The 18,586-nt window shown below is 42.0% G+C and overlaps 1 long non-coding RNA gene across 1 annotated transcript; it reads left to right on the top strand.

The window, feature by feature from the left end:
* Positions 1-3,012: 3,012 nt before the first annotated feature.
* On the top strand, positions 3,013-18,187 carry LOC147635342 (uncharacterized). Its single transcript, XR_015266579.1, has 3 exons — positions 3,013-3,396; positions 3,541-3,763; positions 17,049-18,187. It is a non-coding gene; the product is annotated as an uncharacterized LOC147635342 (long non-coding RNA).
* The last annotated feature ends 399 nt before the right edge of the window (positions 18,188-18,586 follow it).

The following is an 18,586-nucleotide window of genomic DNA, read 5'->3' as shown; positions in this document are numbered from 1 at the left end:
ACTCCAAGAAGAGACCTACTTCACATGACAAGAACCAAGGAGCCAGAATCGCATTTGATCTAGCTCTACCATGTGGTAGAGCTGTATTCTACCTAGACCACATCGTAGAGCTAGAATGCTTTGAGGTCTAGCTCTGCCATGTGGTGGAGCTAGAATTGCATTTGATCTAGCTCTACCATGTGGTAGAGCTGTATTCTACCTAGACCACATCGTAGAGCTAGAATGCTTTGAGGTCAAGCTCTACCATGTGGTGGAGCTAGAACTGCATTTGAGATCTAGCTCTACCATGTGGTAGAGCTGTATTGACCAGAATGCATCGATCTAGCTATGTTCCATACACATCAACAAAACCAATTACTCCAAGAAGAGACCTACTTCACATGACAAGAACCAAGCTTAGGAGCTATAATTGCATTTGATCTAGCTCTACCACGTGGTAGAGCTGTATTCTACCTAGACCACATCGTAGAGCTAGAATGCTTTGAGGTCCAGCTCTACCATGTGGTGGAGCTAGAATTCCATTTGAGGTCCTAGCTCTACCATGTGGTAGAGTAAGAATGCATCGATCTAGCTATGTTCCATACACATTAACAAAACCAATTACTCCAAGAAGAGACCTACTTCACATGACAAGAACCAAGGAGCTATAATTGCATTTGATCTAGCTCTACCACGTGGTAGAGCTGTATTCTACCTAGACCACATCATAGAGCTAGAATGCTTTGAGGTCCAGCTCTACCATGTGGTGGAGCTAGAATTGCATTTGAGGTCTAGCTCTACCATGTGGTAGAGCGAGAATGCATCGATCTAGCTGTGTTCCATACACATCAACAAAACCAATTACTCCAAGAAGAGACCTACTTCACATGACAAGAACCAAGGAGCTAGAATTGCATTTGATCTTGCTCTACCACGTGGTAGAGCTGTATTCTACCTAGACCACATCGTAGAGCTAGAATTATTTGAGGTCTAGCTCTACCATGTGGTGGAGCTAATGTAGATCAATAAAACCAATTACTCCAAGAAGAGACCTACTTCACATGATGAGAACCAAGGATCTAGAAAAAAGGTCAGACTCTATTAGTCCTAAAAATCTATATAAACTTGTAGTCTCTCATTCAATGCAATAGAAGTGTTTATGTAAATTAAATCATGGTTTGTGTGTGAATTGATCTTCCCTAGTCCTTGATACCTAACAATCTATGGTAGGAATCAATGTTTCAAATTCTGGGCTTGTTATAGGAATTGCATCTGTAATTGGAGGATCAGAATGATCCCCTTCTTCATCACCGCTATAGCTTTCGTTTGATCAAATTAAGTTGCCAGTCATGATAGTAGATTGCAAAATAATCTTTGGCCATCGAACGGCACTCCATAATGAGTCTTGGAGAGATGAAGTATCCATTGTAGGAAAAGGTAGGACCACATCTTTCAAACATTCCTCCACTAGTATGGATACATTTTCTTGCCCTATCTTTGTACCAAAATCTCCTTGAATTTATATAATATATACTTTAACCTATGATAAAAGCTATAATCAAACGTATAAGCTTACAGTTATATTTATTAAATAAGCTATAATATAGTAGCATTAAAATAAGCTTTTATTAACTATAAGTTACTATAAGCTATATAGTTATAAATATATAATTTAAGTTACTATAAGTTATATAGTTATAGTTGTAGGTTAATATATAGGTTAATGTATATAATTTAAGTCACAATAGGTTATTTATAAACTTTAAATTATATTAATAGGTTTATATATAAATAGGTTTGATTTATATAGCTATAGAAAGTTTATAAATAAGATATATAAAGTATAATTATAAACTATAAATAGACTTTAAGTTACTATAGTGAACCTATTAAACCTATAAGCCTATTTATATATATCTTTAAGTCTATTTATATAATCAAACCTATAGTTACTATAGTTAATCTATTAAACCTATAAGCCTATAATTTATAATATATCTTTAAGTTACTATAGTTAACCTATTAAACCTATAAGCCTAATAATTTATATATATCTTTAAGCCTATTTATATAAACAAATCTATAAGCCTATTAATTATAAACTCTAAGTCTATATATATAACTATAAAAGCTATATTTTTATAATCAAATCTTTAAGCCTATCGATTATAACTTTACATTACCTATTTATAAAGGTTTATTTATAAACTTTAACTAAGGTGGCTCATAAATAATTGACGTTATCAGGACATACTCCTTTTCTCTAGCGTAGCATTCTAACCGTTTCCACCATCTTGCACTGCTTTTCATTCTCGTGCGGACCCACTCCATGGGAAACCTACAACAGAGGAGCTTGAAACATCTCCATTGCAACAAACAGAACAAGGCAGAGGAGCTTGAAACATCTCCACTGCAAACAGAACAAGGCAGAGGCATATTCTCCTTTGAGGAGATTGAGTCCCTTGCAGTGGATGGTGTCTCCATTCTTGGGATGCATTAAGGCACTGTCATCCCATGGCTATCGACTTGCTTATGCCTCTGCAACACGTGCTCTTTCGGCATCTCAAATTGCCCATGCATGCAAAACAACCAATGGCTCAGATGCATCACAAATGAACGGGAACGATCAGACCGGCCAAAATTTGCATGCTGCCAACAGCCAGGTTGCAACCCCTCTTGATGGAGGCAATGGCTGCAAATCTTGTTGAGGTGCGAGAGAAGGGGGAGGTCATAAGGGAGGATTCATGAAGGATGATGCATTTTTTCTTCCATAGGAATTTTTGTAACGGTTTTAAAAAAATAATTATGGAGCTGGAGTTTCCATTGATGCATTCGATTGTGAGCTATGATTATTAGAGGCGATTAGAGGCATTAGGCGAGTATAACCTGCAATTTCCACAAAAAAAAAATTTAAAAGATTTAATCTTTTAATTTAATCTTATCCCGGCCGGCGCGTCTCTGACAACAACGAATTCGAATTCGTGGCCTGCATCCTCCTGCGCCTGCAGCAGCGCTAGACGGCGGACGCCTGGTTCGTTAGCTACTGTCGTTGCCTAGAGGAGCAGACGCCTGCTGGTTCGTTGCCTAGAGGGGTTCGTTGGCTGGTTTGTTGCCTAGAGGAGCAGACGCCATAGCCTCATACAGCTGAGCGCTGCTTTCATCAATCTCTAGGCAAACGCCATAGCCTCATACAGCTGAGCGCTGCTTTCATCAATTGCAGCTTCACAGCAGCGTTTTGTGCCTGCGCTGCTTTCTGAGCGTTGCTTTCTGAGCGCTGCTTTCATCAAACGCAGCTTCACAGCAGCGTTTTGTGCCTGCGCTGCTTTCTGAGCGCTGCTTTCATCAAACGCAGCTTCACAGCAGCGTTTTGTGCCTGGGAAGTTTTGTGCGTGCTGCTTTCTTTTGGGCCTCATACAGGTGAGGGAAGCTGCAGCCTTGAGTTTTGTGTTTTGCTTTCTTTTGGGTCTCATACATACATGCAGCCTTAGTGGATTGGAGTTTTGTGTTCTGCTTTCTTTTGGGCCTCATACAGCTGAGGGAAATTTTCACTGTGATGCTCAGCAGGACGCCATAGCCAGAAAAGCTTCATCACTATGATGCTCAGCAGGATGCCATAGCCAGAAAAGCTTCATCATCGCCAGCTTCTCTTTACACTCTGTTCTACTATCTCTTCTCTTTCCCCCAAACATCAATGACATGACAAAATCATTCAAAAAGAAGAGACCATGACGCTTGACAACCAGGCATGCACTGCAACTCCATGCACTTGGCAGAGTAGATTCAGGTTTTTTCTCTTCAACCATTCTTGATTTTTTGAATTCTTGCATACTTTTATTTTCTACTCTATATCAATATATATGATCTGAATTTTAATTGACATGTTCAAAACTTTAAATCTAATCATAGATAATGATTTAATATGAGACAAAAATATGTGTACCTTGTGGTATCGTTGAATTTGATAATGGATGCGGTGATGTCCAAGTGCTAGTTGTCAATGCCAAGATGGGAAAGTAGGTTTATATTACATAAGCGACATAGATGTCAAGGAAAATTTGAAAAAAAGCAAGACCATTTTAAATTCTTAAAGGGCGGGATAATTTGAATTCAAAATTGGGCGGGATAATTTGAATGCTCTACCACATGGTAGAGCTGGAGAAATGCATTCTAGCTCTACCACATGGTAGAGCTGGAGTTGTAGTGACTTAAACTAGTGCAAGATGACTTGAAATGACAAACCATCCATGAAGTCAATATTAGATAAAATGGAAAAAATCCCTCAAAATGGGAATGTATTTCGGCCATAACTTGAACTTGAAGATGATCTTTGTATGGGTGTCTTCAAATAAGCACTGTGCTTGTGTCCCAATGGTAGCCAAGAACATTGCTAAGCCGGCTATGGAAGCTCCCTTGTCCTAGAGCATGCACAAAAGACCCCTCTCCACCTTCTTCATAGCATAGCTTCTCCCCTCTCTCCTTGCTTGAAATTGTACTTTCCTACTCTTTCACTCTATGCATGAGATCTATGCAAGAGAGCTCTCATAATAATGCAAGATGTAACTCTATGCATGTGAGCTCTATGTATGAGAGCTCCTAATGCAAGACCTAGCTCTATGCATGAGAACTCTTTCACTTTTTACATGAGATCTATTCATGGGAGCTCTTATAATAATGCAAGATATAGCTCTATGTATGAGAGCTCTTATAATAGATAATGCAAGATCTAACTCTATGCATGCGATCTCTATGTATGAGAGCAGCTCTTAATGCAAGACTTAGCTCTATGCATAAGAGCTCTTTCACTCTATACATGAGATCTATCCATGGGAGCTCTTATAACTGTGGTAGAGATAGACCTCAAAGCATTCTATCTCTACAATGTGGTTTAGGTAGAATACAGCTCTACCACAGTTACATTCAACCTCAGCCGGTTGCATTCATTGAAGTCTAGCTCTACCACATGGTAGAGCTTGAAGAATGCATTCTAGCTCCACCACATGGTAGAGCTGGACCTCAAAGCATTCTAGCTCTACGATGTGGTCTAGATAGCATATAGCTCTACCACATGGTAGAGCTAGACCTCAAATTCAATTCTAGCTCCACCACATGGTAGAGCTAGACCTCAAAGCATTCTAGCTCTATGATGTGGTCTAGGTAGAATACAGCTCTACCACATGGTAGAGCTAGATTAAATACAATTCTAGCTCCTTGGTTCTTGTCATGTGAAGTAGGTCTCTTCTTGGAGTAATTGGTTTTGTTGATGTGTATAGAACTCAGCTAGATCGATGCATTCTTGCTCTATCACATGGTAGAGCTAGACCTCAACAAATGCAATTCTAGCTCCACCACATGGTAGAGCTGGACCTCAAATGCATTCTAGCTCTACGATGTGGTGTAGGTAGAATACAGCTCTACCACAGTTACATTCAACCTCAGCCGATTACATTCATTGAAGTCTAGCTCTACCACATGGTAGAGCTAGAAGAATGCATTCTAGCTCCACCACATGATAGAGCTGGACCACAAAGCATTCTAGCTCTACGAGATAGAATACAGCTCTACCACATGGTAGAGCTAGACCTCAAATGTAATTCTAGCTCCACCACATGGTAGAGCTGGGCCTCAAAGCATTCTAGCTCTACGATGTGGTCTAGGTAGAATACAGCTCTACCACGTGGTAGAGCTAGATCAAATGCAATTCCAGCTCCTTGGTTCTTGTCATATGAAGTAGGTCTCTTCTTGGAGTAATTGGTTTTGTTGATGTATATGAAACACAGCTAGATTGATGCATTCTAGCTCTACCACATGGTAGAGCTAGACCTCAAATGCAATTCTAGCTCCACCAGAGCTGGACCTCAAATGCATTCTAGCTCTACGATGTGGTGTAGGTAGAATAAAGCTCTACCACAGTTACATTCAACCTCAGCCGGTTACATTCATTGAAGTCTCGCTCTACCACATGGTAGAGCTAGAAGAATGCATTCTAGCTCCACCACATGGTAGAGCTGGACCACAAAGCATTCTAGCTCTACGAGATAGAATACAGCTCTACCACAGGGTAGAGCTAGACCTCAAATGCAAGTCTAGCTCCACCACATGGTAGAGCTGGACCTCAAAGCATTCTAGCTCTACGATGTGGTCTAGGTAGAATACAGCTCTACCACATGGTAGAGCTAGACCTCAAATGCAATTCTAGCTCCACCACATGGTAGAGCTGGGCCTCAAAGCATTCTAGCTCTACGATGTGGTCTAGGCAGAATACAGCTCTACCACGTGCTAGAGCTAGATCAAATGCAATTCTAGCTCCTTGGTTCTTGTCATGTGAAGTAGGTCTCTTCTTGGAGTAATTGGTTTTGTTGATGTGTATGAAACACAGCTAGATTGATGCATTCTAGCTCTACCACATGGTAGAGCTAGACCTCAAATGCAATTCTAGCTCCACCAGAGCTGGACCTCAAATGCATTCTAGCTCTACGATGTGGTGTAGGTAGAATACAGCTCTACCACAGTTACATTCAACCTCAGCCGGTTACATTCATTGAAGTCTAGCTCTACCACATGGTAGAGCTAGAAGAATGCATTCTAGCTCCACCACATGGTAGAGCTGGACCACAAAGCATTCTAGAATACAGCTCTACCACATGGTAGAGCTAGACCTCAAATGCAATTCTAGCTCCACCACATGGTAGAGCTGGACCTCAAAGCATTCTAGCTCTACGATATGGTCTAGGTAGAATACAGCTCTACCACATGGTAGAGCTAGACCTCAAATGCAATTCTGGCTCCACCACATGGTAGAGCTGGACCTCAAAGCATTCTAGCTCTACGATGTGGTCTAGGTAGAATACAGCTCTACCACGTGGTAGAGCTGGATCAAATGCAATTCTAGCTCCTTGGTTATTGTCATGTGAAGTAGGTCTCTTCTTGGAGTAATTGGTTTTGTTGATGTGTATGGAACACAGCTAGATCAATGTGTGGTTTAGGTAGAGTATAGCTCTGCCAACAGTTACATTCAACCTCAGCCGGTTACATTCATTGAAGTCTAGCTCTACCACATGGTAGAGCTAGAAGAATGCATTCTAGCTCCACCAAATGGTAGAGATAAATTTCAAAGCATTCTGGTCAATACATTTATTAATCTTGCTCTGCCACCTGGTAGAGATAATATCTTTTAAAAAACCAGCACTAGAATACTTTGAAGTCCAGCTAGATTGCATTTATCTAGCTCTACCATGTGGTAGAGCTCTACCATGTGGTAGTGTTGCTCTACCATGTGGTAGAGCAACACTAATAAATGTATTGAGAGCTCCAAGATGGAGTAATTGAGATAGAATGCTTTGAGGTCTAGCTCTACCGTGTGGTGGAGCTAGAATTGCATTTGAGGTCTAGCTCTACCATGTGGTGGAGCTGGACCTCAAAGCATTCTAGCTCTACGATGTGGTCTAGATAGAATACAGCTCTACCACATGGTAGAGCTAGACCTCAAATGCAATTCTAGCTCCACCACATGGTAGAGCTAGAATGCATTTGAGGTCCAGCTCTACCATGTGGTGGAGCTAGAATGCAATTGAGGTCCAGCTCAACCATGTGGTGGAGCTAGAATGCATTTGAGGTCTAGCTCTACCATGTGGTGGAGCTGGACCTCAAAGCATTCTAGCTCTACGATGTGGTCTAGATAGCATACAGCTCTACCACATGGTAGAGCTAGCGCTCAAATGCAATTCTAGCTCCACCACATGGTAGAGCTGGACCTCAAAGCATTCTAGCTCTATGATGTGGTCTAGATAATATACAGCTCTACCACATGGTAGAGCTAGACCTCAAATGCAATTCTAGCTCCACCACATGGTAGAGCTGGACCTCAAACCATTCTAGCTCTACGATGTGGTCTAGGTAGAATACAGCTCTACCACATGGTAGAGCTGGATTAAAAGTAATTCTAGCTCCTTGGTTCTTGTCATGGGAAGTAGGTCTCTTCTTGGAGTAATTGGTTTTGTTGATGTGTATGGAACACAGCTAGATTGATGCATTCTTGCTCTACCACATGGATAGAGCTAGACCTCAAATGCAATTCTAGCTCCACCACATGGTAGAGCTAGACCACAAAGCATTCTATCTCTACAATGTGGTTTAGGTAGAATATAGCTCTACCACAGTTACATTCAACCTCAGCCGGTTACATTCATTGAAGTCTAGCTCTACCACATGGTAGAGCTAGAAGAATGCATTCTAGCTCCACCACATGGTAGAGCTGGACCTCAAAGCATTCTAGCTCTACGATGTGGTCTAGATAGAATACAACTCTACCACATGGTAGAGCTAGACCTCAAATGCAATTCTAGCTCCACCACATGGTAGAGCTAGACTTCAAAGAATTCTAGCTCCACGATGTGGTGTAGGTAGAATACAGGTCTACCACGTGGTAGAGCTAGATCAAATGCAATTCTAGCTCTTTGGGTCTTGTCATGTGAAGTAGGTCTCTTCTTGGAGTAATTGGTTTTGTTGATGTGTATGGAACACAGTTAGATCGATGCATTCTTGCTCTACCCAATGGTAGAGCTAGACCTCAAATGCAATTCTAGCTCCACCACATGGTAGAGCTAGACCTCAAAGCATTCTATCTCTACAATGTGGTTTAGGTAGAATACAGCTCTACCACAGTTACATTCAACCTCAGCCAGTTGCATTCATTGAAGTCTAGCTCTACCACATGGTAGAGCTTGAAGAATGCATTCTAGCTCCACCACATGGTAGAGCTGGACCTCAAAGCATTCTAGCTCTACGATGTGGTCTAGATAGAATACAGCTCTACCACATGGTAGAGCTAGACCTCAAATGCAATTCTAGCTCCACCACACATGGTAGAGCTGGACCTTAAAGCATTCTAGCTCTACAATGTGGTTTAGGTAGAATACAGCTCTACCACAGTTACATTCAACCTCAGCCAGTTGCATTCATTGAAGTCTAGCTCTACCACATGGTAGAGCTTGAAGAATGCATTCTAGCTCCACCACATGGTAGAGCTGGACCTCAAAGCATTCTAGCTCTACGATGTGGTCTAGATAGAATACAGCTCTACCACATGGTAGAGCTAGACCTCAAATGCAATTCTAGCTCCACCACACATGGTAGAGCTGGACCTTAAAGCATTCTAGCTCTACAATGTGGTTTAGGTAGAATACAGCTCTACCACAGTTACATTCAACCTCAGTCGGTTACATTCATTGAAGTCTAGCTCTACCACATGGTAGAGCTAGAAGAATGCATTCTAGCTCCACCACATGGTAGAGCTGGACCTCAAAGCATTCTAGCTCTACGATGTGGTCTAGATAGAATACAGCTCTACCACATGGTAGAGCAAGACCTCAAATGCAATTCTAGCTCCACCACATGGTAGAGCTAGACCTCAAAGCATTCTAGCTCCACGATGTGGTCTAGGTAGAATACAGCTCTACCAGGTGGTAGAGCTAGATCAAATGCAATTCTAGCTCCTTGGTTCTTGTCATGTGAAGTAGGTCTCTTCTTGGAGTAATTGGTTTTGTTGATGTGTATGGAACACAGCTAGATCGATGCATTTTTGCTCTACCACATGGTAGAGCTAGAATGCTTTGAGGTCTAGCACTACCTCAAAGCATTCTATCTCTACAATGTGGTTACATTCGTTGAAGTCTAGCTCTACCACATGGTAGAGCTAGAAGAATGCATTCTAGCTCCACCAAATGGTAGAGCTAAATCTACGAGATAGAATACAGCTCTACCACATGGTAGAGCTAGACCTCAAATGCAATTCTAGCTCCACCACATGGTAGAGCTGGACCTCAAAGCATTCTAGCTCTACGATGTGGCCTAGGTAGAATACAGCTCTACCACCTGGTAGAGCTAGATCAAATGCAATTCTAGCTCCTTGGTTCTTGTCATGTGAAGTAGGTCTCTTCTTGGAGTAATTAGTTTTGTTGATGTGTATGAAACACAGTTAGATCGATGCATTCTTGCTCTACCACATGGTAGAGCTAGACCTCAAATGCAATTTTAGCTCCACCACATGGTAGAGCTGGACCTCAAAGCATTCTAGCTCTAGGATGTGGTGTAGGTAGAATACAGCTCTACCAGAGTTACATTCAACCTCAGCCAGTTACATTCATTGAAGTCTAGCTCTACCACATGGTAGAGCTAGAAGAATGCATTCTAGCTCCACCACATGGTAGAGATGGACCGCAAAGCATTCTAGGTCTACGAGATAGAATACAGCTCTACCACATGGTAGAGCTAGACCTCAAATGTAATTCTAGCTCCACCACATGGTAGAGCTGGGCCTCAAAGCATTCTAGCTCTACGATGTGGTCTAGGTAGAATACAGCTCTACCACATGGTAGAGCAAGACCTCAAATGCAATTCTAGCTCCACCACATGGTAGAGCTAGACCTCAAAGCATTCTAGCTCCACGATGTGGTCTAGGTAGAATACAGCTCTACCAGGTGGTAGAGCTAGATCAAATGCAATTCTAGCTCCTTGGTTCTTGTCATGTGAAGTGGGTCTCTTCTTGGAGTAATTGGTTTTGTTGATGTGTATGGAACACAGCTAGATCGATGCATTTTTTCTCTACCACATGGTAGAGCTAGAATGCTTTGAGGTCTAGCACTAGCTCAAAGCATTCTATCTCTACAATGTGGTTACATTCGTTGAAGTCTAGCTCTACCACATGGTAGAGCTAGAAGAATGCATTCTAGCTCCACCAAATGGTAGAGCTAAATCTACGAGATAGAATACAGCTCTACCACATGGTAGAGCTAGACCTCAAATGCAATTCTAGCTCCACCACATGGTAGAGCTAGACCTCAAAGCATTCTAGCTCTACGATGTGGTCTAGGTAGAATACAGCTCTACCACACCTGGTAGAGCTAGATCAAATGCAATTCTAGCTCCACCACATGGTAGAGCTAGACCTCAAAGCATTCTATCTCTACAATGTGGTTTAGGTAGAATACAGCTTTACCACAGTTACATTCAACCTCAGCCGGTTGCATTCATTGAAGTCTAGCTCTACCACATGGTAGAGCTTGAAGAATGCATTCTAGCTCCACCACATGGTAGAGTTGGACCTCAAAGCATTCTAGCTCTACGATGTGGTCTAGATAGAATACAGCTCTACCACATGGTAGAGCTAGACCTCAAATGCAATTCTAGCTCCACCACATGGTAGAGCTAGACCTCAAAGCATTCTAGCTCTACGATGTGGTCTAGGTAGAATACAGCTCTACCACATGGTAGAGCTAGATTAAATACAATTCTAGCTCCTTGGTTCTTGTCATGTGAAGTAGGTCTCTTCTTGGAGTAATTGGTTTTGTTGATGTGTATAGAACACAGCTAGATCGATGCATTCTTGCTCTACCACGTGGTAGAGCTAGACCTCAAATGCAATTCTAGCTCCACCACATGGTAGAGCTGGACCTCAAATGCATTCTAGCTCTACGATGTGGTGTAGGTAGAATACAGCTCTACCACAGTTACATTCAACCTCAGCCGGTTACATTCATTGAAGTCTAGCTCTACCACATGGTAGAGCTAGAAGAATGCATTCTAGCTCCACCACATGGTAGAGCTGGGCGACAAAGCATTCTAGCTCTACGAGATAGAATACAGCTCTACCACATTGTAGTGCTAGACCTCAAATGCAATTCTAGCTCCACCACATGGTAGAGCTAGACCTCAAAGCATTCTAGCTCTACGATGCGGTCTAGGTAGAATGCAGCTCTACCACGTGGTAGAGCTAGATCAAATGCAATTCTAGTTCCTTGGTTCTTGTCATGTGAAGTAGGTCTCTTCTTGGAGTAATTGGTTTTGTTGATGTGTATGAAACACACCTAGATCGATGCATTCTTGCTCTACCACATGGTAGAGCTAGACCTCAAATGCAATTCTAGCTCCACCACATGGTAGAGCTGGACCTCAAATGCATTCTAGCTCTACGATGTGGTGTAGGTAGAATACAGCTCTACCACAGTTACATTCAACCTCAGCCGGTTACATTCAGTGAAGTCTAGCTCTACCACATGGTAGAGCTAGAAGAATGCATTCTAGCTCCACCACATGGTAGAGCTGGGACCACAAAGCATTCTAGCTCTACGAGATAGAATACAGCTCTACCACATGGTAGAGCTAGACCTCAAATGCAATTCTAGCTCCACCACATGGTAGAGCTGGACCTCAAAGCATTCTAGCTCTACGATGTGGTCTAGGTAGAATACAGCTCTACCACATGGTAGAGCTAGACCTCAAATGCAATTCTAGCTCCACCACATGGTAGAGCTAGACCTCAAAGCATTCTAGCTCCACGATGTGGTCTAGGTAGAATACAGCTCTACCAGGTGGTAGAGCTGTATACGATGTGGTCTAGGTAGAATAGAGCTCTACCAGGTGGTAGAGCTAGATCAAATGCAATTTTAGTTCCTTGGTTCTTGTCATGTGAAGTAGGTCTCTTCTTGGAGTAATTGGTTTTGTTGATGTGTATGAAACACAGCTAGATCGATGCATTCTTGCTCTACCACATGGTAGAGCTAGACCTCAAATGCAGTTCTACCTCCACCACATGGTAGAGCTGGACCTCAAATGCATTCTAGCTCTACGATGTGGTGTAGGTAGAATACAGCTCTACCACAGTTACATTCAACCTCAGTCGGTTACATTCATTGAAGTCTAGCTCTACCACATGGTAGAGCTAGAAGAATGCATTCTAGCTCCACCACATGGTAGAGCTGGACCACAAAGCATTCTAGCTCTACGAGATAGAATACAGCTCTACCACATGGTAGAGCTAGACCTCAAATGCAATTCTAGCTCCACCACATGGTAGAGCTGGACCTCAAAGCATTCTAGCTCTACGATGTGGTCTAGGTAGAATACAACTCTACCACATGGTAGAGCTAGACCTCAAATGCAATTCTAGCTCCACCACATGGTAGAGCTAGACCTCAAAGCATTCTAGCTCCACGATGTGGTCTAGGTAGAATACAGCTCTACCACATGGTAGAGCAAGACCTCAAATGCAATTCTAGCTCCACCACATGGTAGAGCTAGACCTCAAAGCATTCTAGCTCCACGATGTGGTCTAGGTAGAATACAGCTCTACCAGGTGGTAGAGCTAGATCAAATGCAATTCTAGCTCCTTGGTTCTTGTCATGTGAAGTAGGTCTCTTCTTGGAGTAATTGGTTTTGTTGATGTGTATGGAACACAGCTAGATCGATGCATTTTTGCTCTACCACATGGTAGAGCTAGAATGCTTTGAGGTCTAGCACTACCTCAAAGCATTCTATCTCTACAATGTGGTTACATTCGTTGAAGTCTAGCTCTACCACATGGTAGAGCTAGAAGAATGCATTCTAGCTCCACCAAATGGTAGAGCTAAATCTACGAGATAGAATACAGCTCTACCACATGGTAGAGCTAGACCTCAAATGCAATTCTAGCTCCACCACATGGTAGAGCTGGACCTCAAAGCATTCTAGCTCTACGATGTGGTCTAGGTAGAATACAGCTCTACCACCTGGTAGAGCTAGATCAAATGCAATTCTAGCTCCTTGGTTCTTGTCATGTGAAGTAGGTCTCTTCTTGGAGTAATTAGTTTTGTTGATGTGTATGAAACACAGTTAGATCGATGCATTCTTGCTCTACCACATGGTAGAGCTAGACCTCAAATGCAATCCTAGCTCCACCACATGGTAGAGCTGGACCTCAAAGCATTCTAGCTCTAGGATGTGGTGTAGGTAGAATACAGCTCTACCAGAGTTACATTCAACCTCAGCCAGTTACATTCATTGAAGTCTAGCTCTACCACATGGTAGAGCTAGAAGAATGCATTCTAGCTCCACCACATGGTAGAGATGGACCGCAAAGCATTCTAGGTCTACGAGATAGAATACAGCTCTACCACATGGTAGAGCTAGACCTCAAATGCAATTCTAGCTCCACCACATGGTAGAGCTGGGCCTCAAAGCATTCTAGCTCTACGATGTGGTCTAGGTAGAATACAGCTCTACCACATGGTAGAGCAAGACCTCAAATGCAATTCTAGCTCCACCACATGGTAGAGCTAGACCTCAAAGCATTCTAGCTCCACGATGTGGTCTAGGTAGAATACAGCTCTACCAGGTGGTAGAGCTAGATCAAATGCAATTCTAGCTCCTTGGTTCTTGTCATGTGAAGTAGGTCTCTTCTTGGAGTAATTGGTTTTGTTGATGTGTATGGAACACAGCTAGATCGATGCATTTTTGCTCTACCACATGGTAGAGCTAGAATGCTTTGAGGTCTAGCACTACCTCAAAGCATTCTATCTCTACAATGTGGTTACATTCGTTGAAGTCTAGCTCTACCACATGGTAGAGCTAGAAGAATGCATTCTAGCTCCACCAAATGGTAGAGCTAAATCTACGAGATAGAATACAGCTCTACCACATGGTAGAGCTAGACCTCAAATGCAATTCTAGCTCCACCACATGGTAGAGCTGGACCTCAAAGCATTCTAGCTCTACGATGTGGTCTAGGTAGAATACAGCTCTATCACCTGGTAGAGCTAGATCAAATGCAATTCTAGCTCCTTGGTTCTTGTCATGTGAAGTAGGTCTCTTCTTGGAGTAATTAGTTTTGTTGATGTGTATGAAACACAGTTAGATCGATGCATTCTTGCTCTACCACATGGTAGAGCTAGACCTCAAATGCAATTCTAGCTCCACCACATGGTAGAGCTGGACCTCAAAGCATTCTAGCTCTAGGATGTGGTGTAGGTAGAATACAGCTCTACCAGAGTTACATTCAACCTCAGCCAGTTACATTCATTGAAGTCTAGCTCTAACACATGGTAGAGCTAGAAGAATGCATTCTAGCTCCACCACATGGTAGAGATGGACCGCAAAGCATTCTAGGTCTACGAGATAGAATACAGCTCTACCACATGGTAGAGCTACACCTCAAATGCAATTCTAGCTCCACCACATGGTAGAGCTGGGCCTCAAAGCATTCTAGCTCTACGATGTGGTCTAGGTAGAATACAGCTCTACCACATGGTAGAGCAAGACCTCAAATGCAATTCTAGCTCCACCACATGGTAGAGCTAGACCTCAAAGCATTCTAGCTCCACGATGTGGTCTAGGTAGAATACAGCTCTACCAGGTGGTAGAGCTAGATCAAATGCAATTCTAGCTCCTTGGTTCTTGTCATGTGAAGTAGTCTCTTCTTGGAGTAATTGGTTTTGTTGATGTTTCTGGAACACAGCATCGTAGAGCTAGAATGCTTTGAGGTCCACCTCTACCATGTGGTAGAGCTAGATCAAATGCAATTAGAGCTCCTTGGTTCTTGTCATGTGAAGTAGGTCTCTTCTTGGAGTAAATGGTTTTATTGATATGTATGGAACACAGCTAGATCGATGCAATCTGGTCAATACAGCTCTACCACATGGTAGAGCTAGACCTCAAATGCAATTCTAGCTCCACCACATGGTAGAGCTGGACCTCAAAGCATTCTAGCTCTACGATGTGGTCTAAGTAGAATACAGCTCTACCACATGGTAGAGCTAGACTAGACCTCAAATGCAATTCTAGCTCCACCACATGGTAGACCTAGACCTCAAAGCATTCTAGCTCTACGATGTGGTCTAGGTAGAATACAGCTCTACCACATGGTAGAGCTAGACCTCAAATGCAATTCTAGCTCCTTGGTTCTTGTCATGTGGTTTAGGTAGAATACAGCTCTACCACAGTTACATTCAACCTCAGCCGGTTGCATTCATTGAAGTCTAGCTCTACCACATGGTAGAGCTAGAAGAATGCATTCTAGCTCCACTGCATGGTGGAGCTTGACCTCAAAGCATTCTAGCTCTACGATGTGGTCTAGCTAGGATACAGCTCTACCATGTGGTAGAGCTAGATCAAATGCAATTCTTGCTCCTTGGTTCTTGGCATGTGAAGTAGGTCTCTTCTTGGAGCAATTGGTTCTTGGCATGTGAAGTAGGTCTCTTCTTGGAGTAATTGGTTTTGTCGATGTGTATGGAACACAGCTAGATCGATGCATTCTTGCTCTACCACATGGTAGAGCTAGACCTCATAGCTTTCTACCTCTACGATTCTAGCTCCACCACATGGTAGAGCTTGACCTCAAATGCAACACTAGATCCACCAGAGCTAGACCTCAAAGCATTCTATCTCTACAATGTGGTTTAGGTAGAATACAGCTCTACCACGTGGTAGAGCTGGATCAAATGCAATTCTAGCTCCTTGGTTATTGTCATGTGAAGCAGGTTTCTTCTTGGAGTACTTGGTTTTGTTGATGTGTATGGAACACAGTTAGATCGATGCATTTTTGCTCTACCACATGGTAGAGCTACCACATGGTAGAGTACTTGGTTTTGTTGATGTGTATGGAACACAGTTAGATCGATGCATTTTTGCTCTACCACATGGTAGAGCTAGACCTCAAATGCAATTCTAGCTCCACCACATGGTAGAGCTAGACATCAAAGCATTCTATCTCTATAATGTGGTTTAGGTAGAATACAGCTCTACCATAGTTACATTCAACCTCAGCCGGTTACATTCATTGAAGTCTAGCTCTACCACATGGTAGAGCTAGAAGAATGCATTCTAGCTCCACCACATGGTGGAGCTTGACCTCAAAGCATTCTAGCTCTACGATGTGGTCTAGGTAGAATATAGCTCTACCATGTGGTAGAGCTAGATCAAATGCAATTCCAGCTCCTTGGTTCTTGTCATGTGAAGTAGGCCTCTTCTTGGAGTAATTAGTTTTGTTGATGTGTATGGAACATAGCTAGATCGATGCATTCTTGCTCTACCACATGGTAGAGCTAGACCTCAAAGCTCTCTAGAATGCATTTATTTAGCTCTACCATGTGGTAGAGCAAGACTAACAAATGTATTGAGAGCTCCAAGATGGAAATACTCTTCATCTCCTCCACAGTGTTTTCATGGATATATATTGTGATTTTTGAATATGATATTTTTATTTTTTTTAAGTGTAAGAATATAATAACTATAATTAACAATTGTGGTTTTTGTTGTTGCAGGTGAAAGATGTCTCAGAAAAGAAAAGTGGTGGAAGTTCCGGACAGTGTTAACTTTGCCTCTGCTGATCAACGAGACGACAGTGGTACTTAGATATTTGGGGTCTTCAAGGTTCACAATTTAACAAAATTCATCTATTTGTTGCTAGTGATGTGGACGTGGATACTTTTGAGGATCTAGGACCAATGACTCTATCTTATATTTCTGTAGTTGATTCTCATCCCGATATTGAATGCATAAATATTGGGGTACCTGGGATGCATGAGTATCAACTAGATCCCAAGGCATTTATTAATGAACGAATAGTAAGAGGTAAACAAGATACTATGTTCTCTCGAGGGTGGAAGTTAGATTGTGCAAGTCAAGAAATAACTCTTGAAGAGTTGCAAGCTTCCATTGCTTATTGTGTGAAAGGCAAACAAAAAAAAGAGAAAATGCCCTCAAAAAATCCAGTTCAAAAAAAGGCAAAAAGCAGTACAGGTATTATGGATGTAGATGAAGTAGTTCTTAAATCTACAGTAGAGAAAACAGGCTTGGAAAATTCAACAAAAATAAGATTTGTGGATCCCAAAGTTTTGGAAAATGAGGTGCAAAAGACACTAAAGAGGCTTGGAAAATCTGTAGATGAAGTAGTTCTTAAATCTACAGTAGAGAAAACAGGCTTGGAAAATTCAACAAAAATAAGATTTGTGGATCCCAAAGTTTTGGAAAATGAGGTGCAAAAGACACTAAAGAGTGATACAGGGGGTATGGAAAAATACTCTAAGTATTTTCCATTCAAGTACAAAGAGTATGAGATCCCTGTAGATCAATGCTGGCTAGCTCCTGATCACTATAACTCCCGTCAAATAGAACCTCACCGTGTGGATGAATGCGTGTTATTTTTTGGTGCAAGTGCAAACAGGCCAGGAGCGTGTGCATACTTGATGCCTGTAAAGAATGCTGGCAAGAAGAAAGGAATTCCAATGAAACTAAGTGAGGTAACAGAGGAGAAACTCACAAAGTATTCCTATTGGATTATTGATGGCCAACATTCCATCTATGCTGCAAAATTCTTACGGTATCAAGAAATGGAAAAAGATGGTCGTGCTCAAGACCTGATACAAGTGTATGAAAAAAGGAAGGCTCGAATTGTTGTAGATCCAGAGCCACAAGTTGCGACGGCCATATCTGCTATAGCTAATGAAGAGGCCCAATCATTATATGTCAAACAACCATACTATGATGTCTTCAGCACTTGAGGAGTCAGTGGATCTTCAATAATTCTCCGTCAAGGCCAACATCTGGAGTAACAGAGGGCTCATCATGTCGTGTAGACTGGGATGTATGTCCATATCCCTTGCTCTCTTATAATTATATGTTTTGAAAAAAATACTTGATTTTGATCTTTTTCTCTTTTATTTCTTTGCAGAAATTTTTACGAATGGCTAGAATTACGGTGGGAGCATCCTTCATTTCAAAACAGTCTCACATGGTCATTTACTCTGATGAAGTTTTCAAAGGCTGGCTTGAAATCATGGAGAAGCAAAACAAGAAACCA

This window comes from Cibotium barometz, chromosome 9 (genome assembly GCF_041138505.1).
Source record: "Cibotium barometz isolate CiBa-2024 chromosome 9, ASM4113850v1, whole genome shotgun sequence".
Lineage (NCBI taxonomy): Eukaryota > Viridiplantae > Streptophyta > Polypodiopsida > Cyatheales > Cibotiaceae > Cibotium > Cibotium barometz.
Note: the sequence above shows the minus strand (reverse complement) of the source record. Positions and strands in the feature narration are given on the sequence as shown.